The 12543-nt window shown below is 36.5% G+C and overlaps 1 protein-coding gene and 1 long non-coding RNA gene across 2 annotated transcripts in view; both read left to right on the forward strand.

Moving 5' to 3' along the window:
• The first annotated feature begins 1149 nt into the window (after window positions 1–1149).
• Window positions 1150–5402, forward strand: LOC135155889 (uncharacterized). Its single transcript, XR_010294998.1, has 5 exons — window positions 1150–1325; window positions 1895–2077; window positions 2733–2850; window positions 3268–3382; window positions 5051–5402. It is a non-coding gene; the product is annotated as an uncharacterized LOC135155889 (long non-coding RNA).
• A 1310-nt stretch (window positions 5403–6712) lies between these two features.
• The window catches only part of LOC129271064 (ubiquitin-protein ligase E3C-like), a 31198-nt gene continuing 25367 nt past the window's right edge, over window positions 6713–12543 (forward strand). Inside the window, exon 1 of the mRNA XM_064106182.1 lies at window positions 6713–6839. The gene's annotated coding sequence lies outside the window, so the exon portion shown is untranslated. The remainder of the gene's footprint in view (window positions 6840–12543) is intronic.

Below are 12543 nucleotides of genomic sequence, written 5' to 3' on the forward strand. Positions count from 1 at the left end.
CTTAAAAAAAAGCAAGTATTATTTCATACAATCCACTCTTTAATCTACATGTATTGTTATTCATTCAACATTGGTTAAATATATATTTATGTGAAAATGTTCATTATGTTAAAGGTATATACATTTAGCCTACTCCCAACCTTTGCCCGTTCCTGCTTTTGACATTACTCCCCCCCCCCCTCCCTGTATACTTTTCTTTTTGTATCCCCTTTCCAATATTATACATTAGTATACTTTGTTATTTTTTTGTTGCTTATTTGTTTACTGAAATTTTGCTCTGTACAAATTCATGTAATTCAGCCTTTTACCACAATAAATGCCATGCATTTATCCATCCTATACACAGCTCGATTGAGGATAAGAGGAAAAAAATATCTACATAATAACTAACTTAATTATTCTTTATGTTAATTTTAATATTTCCACCTTGAAAAGTTTCATTAAAGTATGTGGTTCGATATTACCATATAACTTAAATCGAAACATGTTATTCTCAGTGAAATTTTCTAGTTTACATTAAAAAAATTGTTATCCTAGATATTTGTTGCGAGAAAAAAATTTCTTCCTATTTAATCCCTTTTTTCTAATTTAAGTTAAAGAGGACTATTTTACACTATTTTTACAAATCACATAAAAATTAATGTATTTTTCTTTTTTTAACTCACTGATATTTTAAAAATATTTTTGAAGGTGAATAGAATTGCTATTTTTTTCTATTTATAACGCGCATATTTATTGCTAGTTTACAACCTTGCCATGTTAAGCAAGGCTATCTTTATCTTTCAAATAAAAAGAAAATAAATAAAATAGAAATAAAGAACAAATATTAAGCTAATTCATTCTTAAACTTTCAAAGAAAAAAAAAAGCTCCAAAAGCAGAGGCAAAAATCGTCATTTCTTGACTGGTTGCCAACCAAAACCAAACAAGAAGAAATTTGTATGTTAATTAAGAAGTTCGTATTTCTATTTTAAAACTTCTTTCTTGCTTTAGACCCCCCCCCCCTTCGTTATTCCTGACTCAGCAGATCTTCCTTCAATCACCGGGCGCGGGCGGGCCTGCGCATGCGCACTGAGTGCCACTGATCGCTATCGTCCGTATAATTATGCAAATTAACCAGCGCCGCCAAACGCAAACCGCCAATCTAATTTGAATTTGAAAGAGCCATCTTCGCCTCGCCGTTAATTTGCACCGCACTTTTATCGAGTGCTAGTGCGATAAAGAAGGGTAAAGAAGGCCGTTTTAATAATAATTCAACCACTGAAATCACACGGACCAGATTTGGACAATGACTTGAAAGCTAAGACATTCGCAGTAGGCTCTACAGGTAAGTTAACAATTTTCTATGATTTTCTTTTCGTAGTTTGTTAAATGGCGCGGCTCGCAGCTAGCTGCGGGGCTAGCTGTAACGTTAGAGTTCGTCAGGACATCCTGTTACTGCCCCTCAGCGCTGCCTGCCGGCCGCGACTAGCCGGGCGTGGATGTGTGGCTGCCATGCCGGTGCAAGTCTGCGCACATACATCATATTGACCTTACGATTTGTGTTAAGATTTAACATGAATTTCTTTTTATTTCACAAAATCTTTCAGTTGATATTGTTCCATATATTGTTATAAGTAAATGAGAGAGATATGTGATCGAATGTGAAACCGATTTTCTTGGTCTTGGAAAAAATCTGAGACTCAGCCAGTTATGATTTTCAATTTCAGATTTAACATTATGATAGTGGCCAGCGCCTCGTGTCTGCGCACCAATCACTATACACACGATTTGAGGATTTTGATGAGATTTTGAAATGCCGAAAATCGAAATTCATTATTTTTTCCACCATTTTAAGAGTCTGATTTTTTCATGAATAGGCCTAGCTGTTTATCACTTTTTGACTGTGTATTTCAGGAGAGAGGGAGACCCAAAACCACCTGGAGTCATACTGAGCCTCGAGGAGGAGATGAAGTCAGTGAACATGACCTGGGGTACCGGTAGTTTCCAGAAGAAGGCCCAGCTCAAAACCGCCAGGACTCGGGAGTGGAGATCCGAATACTTCGTTGCTGCCCTCCATATGAGGAGGCTGTAAGTTAGGTAATTCAGATGTCAAGTTTTCTTTTGGGGTCTTTGTGTATCCTCTATTATGAGAATTATGGAAAAGAGATGGTGATTTAATGGTTTTAAAGATGTAAAATATGAAATTCTAGCACTTTTTTTAGGCCTAATATGAGTTCGGACACCCTACTTATAATTTTTTTTTGAGGAGCGCGATATTTTTGTACATGACCCAAGCCTAGTTTCACCACAGGTTAATTAATAGCTACACAGCTGTTGCATTTACAATTTTAATAACAATCTACAACAATTGAGCATTTTATAAAATTGAGTGTGTCTAGGAAAGCAAATTCGGAGGCATAAGGAGAGCCATTTATTGAGCTCCATGGAATTATAAACATGAAGGACTGATCTCTGCGACATCGATTTCAGAAGTATTCCCAAGACCAAGTGAACTTACTCATTTTTTTAATAAATATGATGATGTGCTGTTTATCATTATAGTTGAATCATTGATTCACAATCCCATGTATTTTTCTTAATGTGCAAATGGAATTTTACAACACTCTGTAGTAACCCTTGCCCGCCTTAGGTGTAGACATGTATTGCTATTCACTGTAATATAGACGTATTTTTATTCACTGTTCACTGTACTGATTATTTTTCTCTCCATTGTTTTAAAAAAATTATTCAGATACATCGCATCTACCAGCAAAGAACGTGTGCCAGTACAGGGAAGGAATGTACCTGTCGCACGTGAACTCTTCAGAGGCAGTGAGGACAACAAGATCTGCAAGCAAGTGATCCTTTTTGTAAGAAAATTTCCAATTTGTACATTTCACAATTAATTTTTTTTAAAGCCTTTGTACACATTTAGAGTATCAAGGCTTACAATATGTAAAAATTAAATGTTTGCCCAAAAATCATTATGGGAAAGGTGGATTTCCAAGGAAAAATCAAATCTATCTTTGTTTACACAGTTGTACGAGCAACCTTATAGGAGGCTTGTCTAGGCTCCGTGATGAAAATACAATGTAAAAATTGATTCACAATCCCATGTATTTTTCTTAAAGTGCAAATGGAATTTTACAACACTCTGTAGTAACCCTTGCTCGCCTTAGGTGTAGACATGTATTGCTATTCACTGTAATATATACGTATTTGTTATTCGCTGTTGTTCACTGTACTGATTATTTTTCTCTCCATTGTTTTTGAAAAAAATTCTTCAGATACATCGCATCTACCAGCAAAGAATGTGTGCCAGTAGAGGAAAGGAATGTACCTGTCGCACGTGAACTCTTCAGAGGCAGTGAGGACAAGATCTGCAAGCAAGTGATCCTTTTTGTAAGAAAATTTCCAATTTGTACATTTTACAATTAATTTTTTTTTAAGCCTTTGTACACATTTAGAGTATCAAGGCTTACAAAATGTAAAAAATTAATGTTTGCCCAAAAATCATTATGGGAAAGGTGGATTTCCGAGGGAAATCTATCTTTGTTTACACAGTTGTACGAGCAACCTTATAGGAGGCTTGTCTAGGCTCCGTGATGAAAATACAATGTAAAAATGATAAAATTATCTTCATGGAGTCCTCTAGGCTAGCCAGTGACATGGGCCCAGGCCCATCAATTTTAATTCATGCTTTTGCATAACCAAATGGCGTGAATTTGGAACTGGAAGTATAATTTCAGATTGACCTCCGAAATGAAACGTGCAGGCCTGGAGGCTGAAGTATTTTTTTATCTTTGAAATTAAATTGGTTCTCGTTGTTTTTTACCTCTGACTTACCAGTATGTGTGGGGGTACCGTAGAAGTAGAATTAAAGGGATGGTCCAGGCTGGAAACATATCTCAATAAATAGAGTAAAATTCACAGAGCAAAATGCTGAAAACTTGATCAAAATTTGATAATTAATTAAGGTTTTGAATTTTAAAGATTTGCATTATTCCGGTGAAATAGTTCTAGGCATGTCTTTATGAATATTCATTAGGTTGGCTGATGATGTCATATCCCAATTGCCCTTTTGTATTTTATTATATGAGATTAGGTTTATTAAGATATTTTTAACCAAGAACTATTGACAATTGGATTGACAACTGATTAGGTGCATTAGTTATTGACGCAACTTATTTCATTACAATGGAGACGCATCATTTACACATGTATGAAAAAATCAAACATTTATGATTTCATCTAGTAACATAAAAAAAAGGAAAGTGGAGATGTGACATCAGCCCACCTAATGAATATTCATGACGAAGTGCATACAACTGTTTTCACAAAATATTGATAAACTTTAAAATTCAATAACTTCTTGTTATCCTATTTTGATGAAATTTTCATCATTTTGCTCTGTGAATTTTACTCAAGTATTATTTAGATGTAAATATTTTCGGCCCGGACCATCCCTTTAATCCTCTGATAAAATTTTGTATTTCATTTTTTTTTTTTTGCTTTGTCTTGCGTTTTTAAACATGTTCTGGGAACTGCTTTTTGAAAGTTGTCAGCATTAACAAGTTGTCTTTTTCCGACAGTTACCATAGTAACAGTCAGAGGCCAGTGCTTCTCAGCCAATCAAAAGCAATGATTTCACTGAAATAGTCGGCACTGACAATCATGAAATACCCATCAGATGTTAGCAGATAATGTGCAACATAGACTCCTAGATACATATATGCAAACATACATAGTCTAAGTCTTTATTATTAAAATAAATGTATAGGTATAAGGTCGAGGCAATTTTATCTCTGCGATGTCAATTTCAGAAGTATTCCCAAGACCATGTGAACTTACTATACATGTTGTAATAAAAATGATGTGCTGTCTATCATTATAGTTGAATCATTGATTCATTTATAATTGAATCATTGAAATATGGAACTTAGAGAAGTTTCACTATCCCATGTATTTTCTTTATGTGCAGATATAATTTTACACCACTGAAATTTTGTATTACGGTATTCACTGTACTTATTATTTTTCATTCCATTGGTTTTTTTTTCTAATCTTCAGATACATCGCATCTACCAGCAAAGATCAAGTGCCACTACAGGAAAGGAAGGTACCTGTTTCACGTTTCCTCTTCAGAGCCAGTGAGGGCCCCAAGATCTCAATAAATAATAATTAAAAAAAGACTCCTTTATCATTCCTTTAAAAATAGTACATATTATTTATTGAAGGTAAATGCTTAGATGCATTATATTCAAATTTTGTCTCCAAGCTAGCATGTAAAAATTGGATTGACTACATATTTACTGTGTAAGTTAATGATCTTTGTTGACACATAATACAAGAATTATACACAGCATGTTACAGTTTGTAACATAATTTTCTTTCATTAAATTCCTAGTTTAAATACCATATAGATGTTTTTTGTGACTTTTGTCATTCTCTGATGTTTTTTGGTACAGATTTCAAGAGACTGAGGGATTGATTTACCAGAGCAAGTTTACAGTCCAATCCTGTTATATTGTGCATGTGGAAATTAACAAGGTTTCAATACAATGCTACAAATTTACCTTGATTCATTTCATCAGTCCTATGTGCAAGGATAATTATTTCACTTGTCCATGCACATTGTTATAACAGGAGTGGACATTCAATGTAAAGATTATTGAAGATAATTTATAATTGAAATAACCGCCTGAGAGGGGGGGGGGGTGTGTTGGTACCAATATTATAATGTGTGTGTGCGCAAGGAAAACGAAGGAGTGATTATATGAGAAGAGTAAAAGATCGGGAATGTACATATCCACATGATTCATTTTTGTTTATGCTATACATTGCAGGGTGTTTCTAACTGGTACCACTTGACAATTTATGTTTCCAACTGGTCCTAACTGGTGCTTCCAACTTGTTCTAACTGGCACCAGTTGACAACTGGTGTTTCCAACTGGTTTTAACTGGCACCAGTTGACAACTCATGTTTCCAACTGGTCCTAACTGGCACCAGTTGACAATTGGTGTTTCCAACTGGTTTTAACTGGCACCAGTTGACACCTCATGTTTCCAACTGGTCCTAACTGGCACCAGTTGACAATTTGTGTTTCCAACTGGTTTTAACTGGCACCAGTTGACAACTCATGTTTCCAACTGGTCCTAACTGGCACCAGTTTACAATTGGTGTTTCCAACTGGTTTTAACTGGCACCAGTTGACAACTCATGTTTCCAACTGGTCCTAACTGGTACCAGTTAGGACCAGTTGTCAACTGGTACCAGTTGCTAACTGGTACCAGTTAGGACCAGTTGCCAACTGGTATTTCCAACTGGTACCAGTTACAATTTGTCAACTGGATTCCAGTTGAATCCAGTTGATTCCAGTATTCCAATTTCCATATTGAATCCAGTTCGCTAACTGGAATCAACTGGTACCAGTACCAGTTGGATGAACTGGTCCTTAACTGGTTTTTTGACCTGGGATAATTAAAATGTCTAATTTTTTGCTCGCTCGCTTCGCTTATTCCCAACGTCGTTATTTTAAGTGATAGGCCTACTTAATATTCAGCCCCCTCACAATTGGCTCATTACGCCACTGATTCCATTCATTCTCTTTGGTCTGCAAATCCAAAAGAATTGAAATTGAAAACGAGAACAACAGACTATTTACACCTCCGCCCCCCCCCCCCTCCGATCCGAATATAACCCGGAAGCGGAAGTTAATGCTCCCGCTAGCTGGTCATCAGCTGTCGAATTTCCTACTCATTGACATTGCACAGAGCCAGGAAAAGAATCACGATCCACAAAAGAATTGTATTTAAAGAACTCGTGGGACAGCGAAGTATTTATAGCAGTACATGAAAGGTATTGTACGATTTATTCTGTACTCTGATCGATCGTTAAGAAAAACGTTAAAACTCCAAATTAATGTGTCGGCAAGCGGTCTTTCTTGTCTTGTTTGTTGTGTGTTGTGACTTGGACCGTGGATGAGCAAATGCAATTTTTTATTTTACACCCTGAATGAGTGCGTTCACGATCCCGTGATAAACGTATTCGAATAGCACATGAGTGAAATCGTAGTCGTAAAACATCTGATGTGCTGTGCAAGGACAGGTTTAGTCTTGTGCTCGGGTAACCAGGCGGCTTCTAGAGAGTAAAAATCATTGACTAACGTAATGTCACTCTCATGAAGCCAGGCCTTCTATCCCATAGACCCACACAATGGAAGCCAAAACCTGAAACTTTCACCCCCGAGATTTCTACTTTCCTTCTAAAAGATCTAGGCCTAGCTCTAAATCATGTGCATGGCCACTCAATGTCTGAGGTCCAACATTACATGTATATGTATGGACCTCATAGGCGACATAAGTGATAAAATCGGTTAGACATTGCCGTTTCTATTTGCACACAAGGACTTTGGCAAATGTACGCCTTAATACAAATTGGATGGTAAAAATTTTGGTATAAATTAGTTCTTAACATCTTAAATAATCTATTACAATGGTTAAAAGTTAATGGATTGAGGTTAAACTTACATTTTCAGTCTTTTTTCTTGAATTCTTGGTGAGCGTTCCAAACGCTGTGGGGACTGATTAACTCCGATGTGATTCACGTACTGGTCAGCTGATCGGTCAGGTGATCGGTTGGTTATCTTTTTGTCAGACGTTCATAATTTATATTACAATATATCAATCTTCAGTATCTTGATTTCAAGCATCAGTATTGCAGGGAAAAGTCATTATCGATTGGAATCAGTGGCAGATCGGGGGGGGGGGGGGGGGGGGGTGGTTGAGCATTTCTGGCCCGTTCCACCTTTTGAGATTCATAGTAAATATTTTGGATGTAAAAAAAAATATGTCGTTCGTACAAAATTATGTCCCCCCCCACCTCCTTATGAGAATCACAGCAATATTTGTAATGGGGATATTTTGTTCATATTCTTTGCTCTTTTTTGTCCTTTTCTTTTTTGCTTCTCAAATTTATTTTACTTTGAACAACATGACTTTCTATATTTAATGACAAACTTTTTTAGGGGGGGTGGGGGCTTGCCAAATATAACGCGCGGCAAGATGACCTTCTTTTTTTAGTGACAACTTTTTTTTTATTTGTCAAATTTTACGAGAGACAAAATGACCTTCAATCATTATTAGTTAAACCTTTTTTTTTTTTGGGGGGGGGGGGTAGGGGGCTCGCCAAATAGTGACACACTTTTTTTGTAAAATTTTACGCAAGAAAAAAATGATCTTCAATCATTATCAGTTACCTTTCATTTTTTTTTTTTTTAGGGGGGGGGGCTTGTCAAATTTTACGTGGGACAAATGACCTTCATTTTTTAGTGATTTTTTTTTATACTTGACAAATTATAAGAGGAACAAAATGGCCTTCAATCATTTTTAGTTAAAACCTTTTTTTTTGGGGGGGGGGGTAGGGGGCTCGCCAAATAGTGACACACTTTTTTTGTAAAATTTTACGCAAGAAAAAAATGATCTTCAATCATTATCAGTTACCTTTCATTTTTTTTTTTTTAGGGGGGGGCTTGTCAAATTTTACGTGGGACAAATGACCTTCATTTTTTAGTGATTTTTTTTTATACTTGACAAATTTTAAGAGGAACAAAATGGCCTTCAATCATTTTTAGTTAAAACCTTTTTTTTTTGGGGGGGGGCTTGCCAAATATTTCACAAACAAAATGAACTTCAATTTTAGTGACCATCTTTTTATTACTTTTAAAATTTCACGCAGGACAAAATGACCTTCACTTTTTTTTAATGTTATGTTATATCGAGATTTTTTACCTGACTGCTAAACAAGCACGAATGCCTGTGAGCAAGCAACCAGGGGACCGACGGCTTAAGGTCCTCTCCGAGGGACCTGGTAATGAGGATAAATGCCTTACCAAAGGGCACTAGCGCACCACTTGGTAATCGAACCTGGGTCACCGGAATCCGAAACCCCCGCTCTACCAACTGAGCTATCGCGCCTCCGATATGTTAACCTTGGGGGGGGGGGAGGCTTGCCAAATATTACAAGGACAAAATGACAGTCTTTTATTTTTAGTAACCATCTTTTTTGTTTTACTTGTCAAATCTTACGCGAGACAAAATGACCATTTTTCTGTGATAACCTTTTTTGGGGGGGTTGTCAAATTTTACTTGAGAAAATGCACCCCCCTACTTTGGAAAATCGAAGATTAAGATCATGAGTATAGCCTACATCTCAGAGGCGTAAACAGATGGGGGCATGGCTGGCCATCCCCCGAGTGGATTTCACCTGAAAAAAAAACATGATAAGAGCAAAGGAAGGAAGAAAGAAAGAAAGAAAAAATGAAAGAAAGAAAGAACGAAAGGAAATGTAAAATGGAAGGAAAGTCATGTGAGAACAAATAATCCGGGGGGGGGGGGATCTACTCAGATAATAAAAAAATCTGCCATCTGTAATTAAATTGGATTAGTTAATATCCAGAGGTCCCAGTGCTACCAACATGCATGTAGTGCGGGCAGTGGCGTACCTAGGATTTTCCACAGGGGGCAAAATCGACCGCCAAAAAATTTGACAAGCAAAAAAAAAAAAAAAAAAAAAAAGGTCTTCAAGCTCGTCAGGGGGGGCAGAGATACGTAATTTGCATGGGTTTGTGACTCATCGGGGGGGGGGGGGGGGGGGGGGGGCAGACTGCCCCCCCTAGGTACGCTAGTGCTCGGGACTTACATTAGTATGTAACTATTATCTTCCACTCTCTTATATACCCCTGTTATGCCCCTGCACAGACTCGTCTACATTGATTTCGATATTTAAGCGTCATAAAATTATAGCAAAAAGAACGCCTTGATTAAAGGCCATTACCCCTAGAGACTCGCGAGCGTCATGTGACAACTCGCCCTGGATTTGCATGTACAGGATCCTATGGCGACAACAGCCATCGCAAGAGTTGGCCAGAAGAGGCGATGAAAACACAAAATTTGGAAAGAAAAGAACCCGTGAGTACCCATTTTACATTATAATTAAGAAATTAGTATATAATGCAGGGAATAAGTTAAACCTAAATTTAGGCCGTAATTTATATGAATTTGCTGGAAATTCAAGGCCAAAACGTACCCGTCTGGCGTCGACTTTTCCAACACGCGTTGGAATAGCGGTGTAGCCCCAGAGTGGTGCATGGCCATGGGATAAAACTTCATTTCCGACATTTCTACGCTCTCGTTGTTATTTTTAAAACAAGAATTCATCAAAAAAATGAAAAAATATTGTGAAAAGACGGAAGAGACTTGCCCGATGTTTACGCCGCCATCTTGTTTCTTATTGTACTTCCCCAACGTTACGGACGCGAGCGTCGCGTAACGTTGGGGAAATATGTATGTGTGCATTTGTATGTATGTTGATACTTGGTTTCTTTCGAAGCTGTGTATTTTCTAGCTTTAAACAAACAGACAGTTTCTTTCTTTCTTTATATAAATGACTTCTTAAACCACTCTTGAGAAAGTAAATACTTTGGGAAGGCATTTCATTGATATGAAATGTGATTTTTTTTTCCAACATTTTGGCAAATATAGGGAAGGACTTTTCTCACACTTTTTTTCCAGATATAGTTTTTGCCGTTTTCTTTTTTTTTTTTTCCTTTTTTTTTGACAGTGGTTAAACCATTTATACCCCTTCCTATTGAATATGCCTGATTAAAAAATATTTTTCTACTGAAAATAAAATAATACAAACTAAAGGATATAAAAATAGAAATGTGCCATTCCCAAAAGGCAAGTGAAAATTATTTGCTTGGCTTCTAATTATATTCCAGTCAGGATAGACTGTTGCCACAGCTGTTAAAAAATATATGTAATGGCTTCTTAATTTTCCCCTTTTCCCCATTTTTATATTAACTTTGTTTTATTAATTTTTCTTTCATTTTCTTTTCTTTTTTCTCTCTGATTTTTTTCTTTTCTTTTTTTCTTTTTTTCCCTGTTCTTTGTTTTTTTCTTTTTTCATTTTCTTTCTTTTGTTTTATTTCACTAATTTCTTTTATTATTTTTGTTTTCTTTTTGTTATATACTTTTTGAAAATTATTTTCGTTTGTTTCCCCCTTTCATGCATTATTCTAATTTTGCAGCATATTTTTCTGTGATTTTCGCCTTCTATAATATGCTGCAAAAGAGAAAACAGAAATAAACTGGATTTGGGGCATGCATAATCTAGGTTTTAGGATTCAAAGAGGAAGGAAGGAAAAACCATTGTTTTGCACATCTATCTGAGTTTGCTATGCACTATTTATTTACTTTACCATTATCTCTATACAGAGATTAAAAAAAAGTCCACACAACCTGCGAACAATACAATTCATTTATTCACTTTCAATCATTTCATTTTTACAACGATAGAAACAATTATCAATTAGCAAAGTAAAATAACAGCAAACAAGGTTTACATACAAGATGTATAAAGTGAAAGTAACTTAGTGGTAGTGGCTGCAGAATTAATATTTCAGAAGTTTGTTTTATTCATTTTTAATGTTTTTCTTTATATTTTTCGGGCCACCAAACTTTGATATCGGGCCACCAAAAAAAAAAGTTAATGTGGAGCCTTGGTATAGGAATATCAAGATCTGATGTAAATGCGAAACGATCCCGATCTATAGTCCTATCATGAATAGATCTATTCATGTTCAGATAGGTGTAGCGGTAGTGAAGTGAAGTGGAGCCTACAGTCACTTGAGGTAGGGTACCTCAAGTGATGTTCGTGTAGGCCCCACTCCGCTACTGCTACACCTACCCAAACAGGTACTCAACACTCTGATACACAGAGTGATAAAGGTGGGATTTTATGTAGGAAAATATAAAACTCATGCACCAACATGATTTTAAAAAGACTTATCTGCCTACTTTTCATTCTAATTTCACTCCATATCCATCCTCCGGTTAGTCTCAAAATTGGTGATTTACACTGCAGAGCCAGTATCAGGTTCCTCACACGTGTTAGTTCACTGCCGATTCCAAAACATCGCAAACGCAAATTACGCATGCACGAAAATCGCAGCTCAATTTATGAATATTTGTGATAGGACTATACATCGGGATTGTTTCGCATTTGCACAGATCTTGATCTATAGTCCTTTCATGAATAATTTGAGCTGTGATTTCCGTGCATGCATAATTTGCGTTTGCAATGTTTTGGAATTGGCAGTGAATTAATATGTGACCTCCAATGCTTGTCAACAAGAAGAAAAAACAGTGTTAAAATTTGTCCAATTGATGAATGTTTGGGAAAAGTGGCTTCATATTGTTTGGTAAGTCTCATACCAAAATTTGATTTGATTTAAGATTTATAAACTTTGCGCAATTTCACCCAATCCCATGGAAGTGTTCAATGCATTGTGCCTGTAATTTTCCTGTGCACGGCGGCATATAATGATCATATGGGTGTGCAGTATTAGACGGAAGTCTCCCATAGGACTCGTAGTGCTGGTCTTTCGCATGACGCTTAACTACAGCATCTATGGAGGAAAGGGTGAGCTACCGCTCCCTCTTAGATTACTCCTTAATTCCCTTTTTTGACAGAGAAAACGACATGGGAATGAAAGCTGACA

The sequence above is a fragment of the Lytechinus pictus genome, chromosome 11 (assembly GCF_037042905.1).
Source record: "Lytechinus pictus isolate F3 Inbred chromosome 11, Lp3.0, whole genome shotgun sequence".
NCBI classification, from domain to species: Eukaryota; Metazoa; Echinodermata; class Echinoidea; order Temnopleuroida; family Toxopneustidae; genus Lytechinus; species Lytechinus pictus.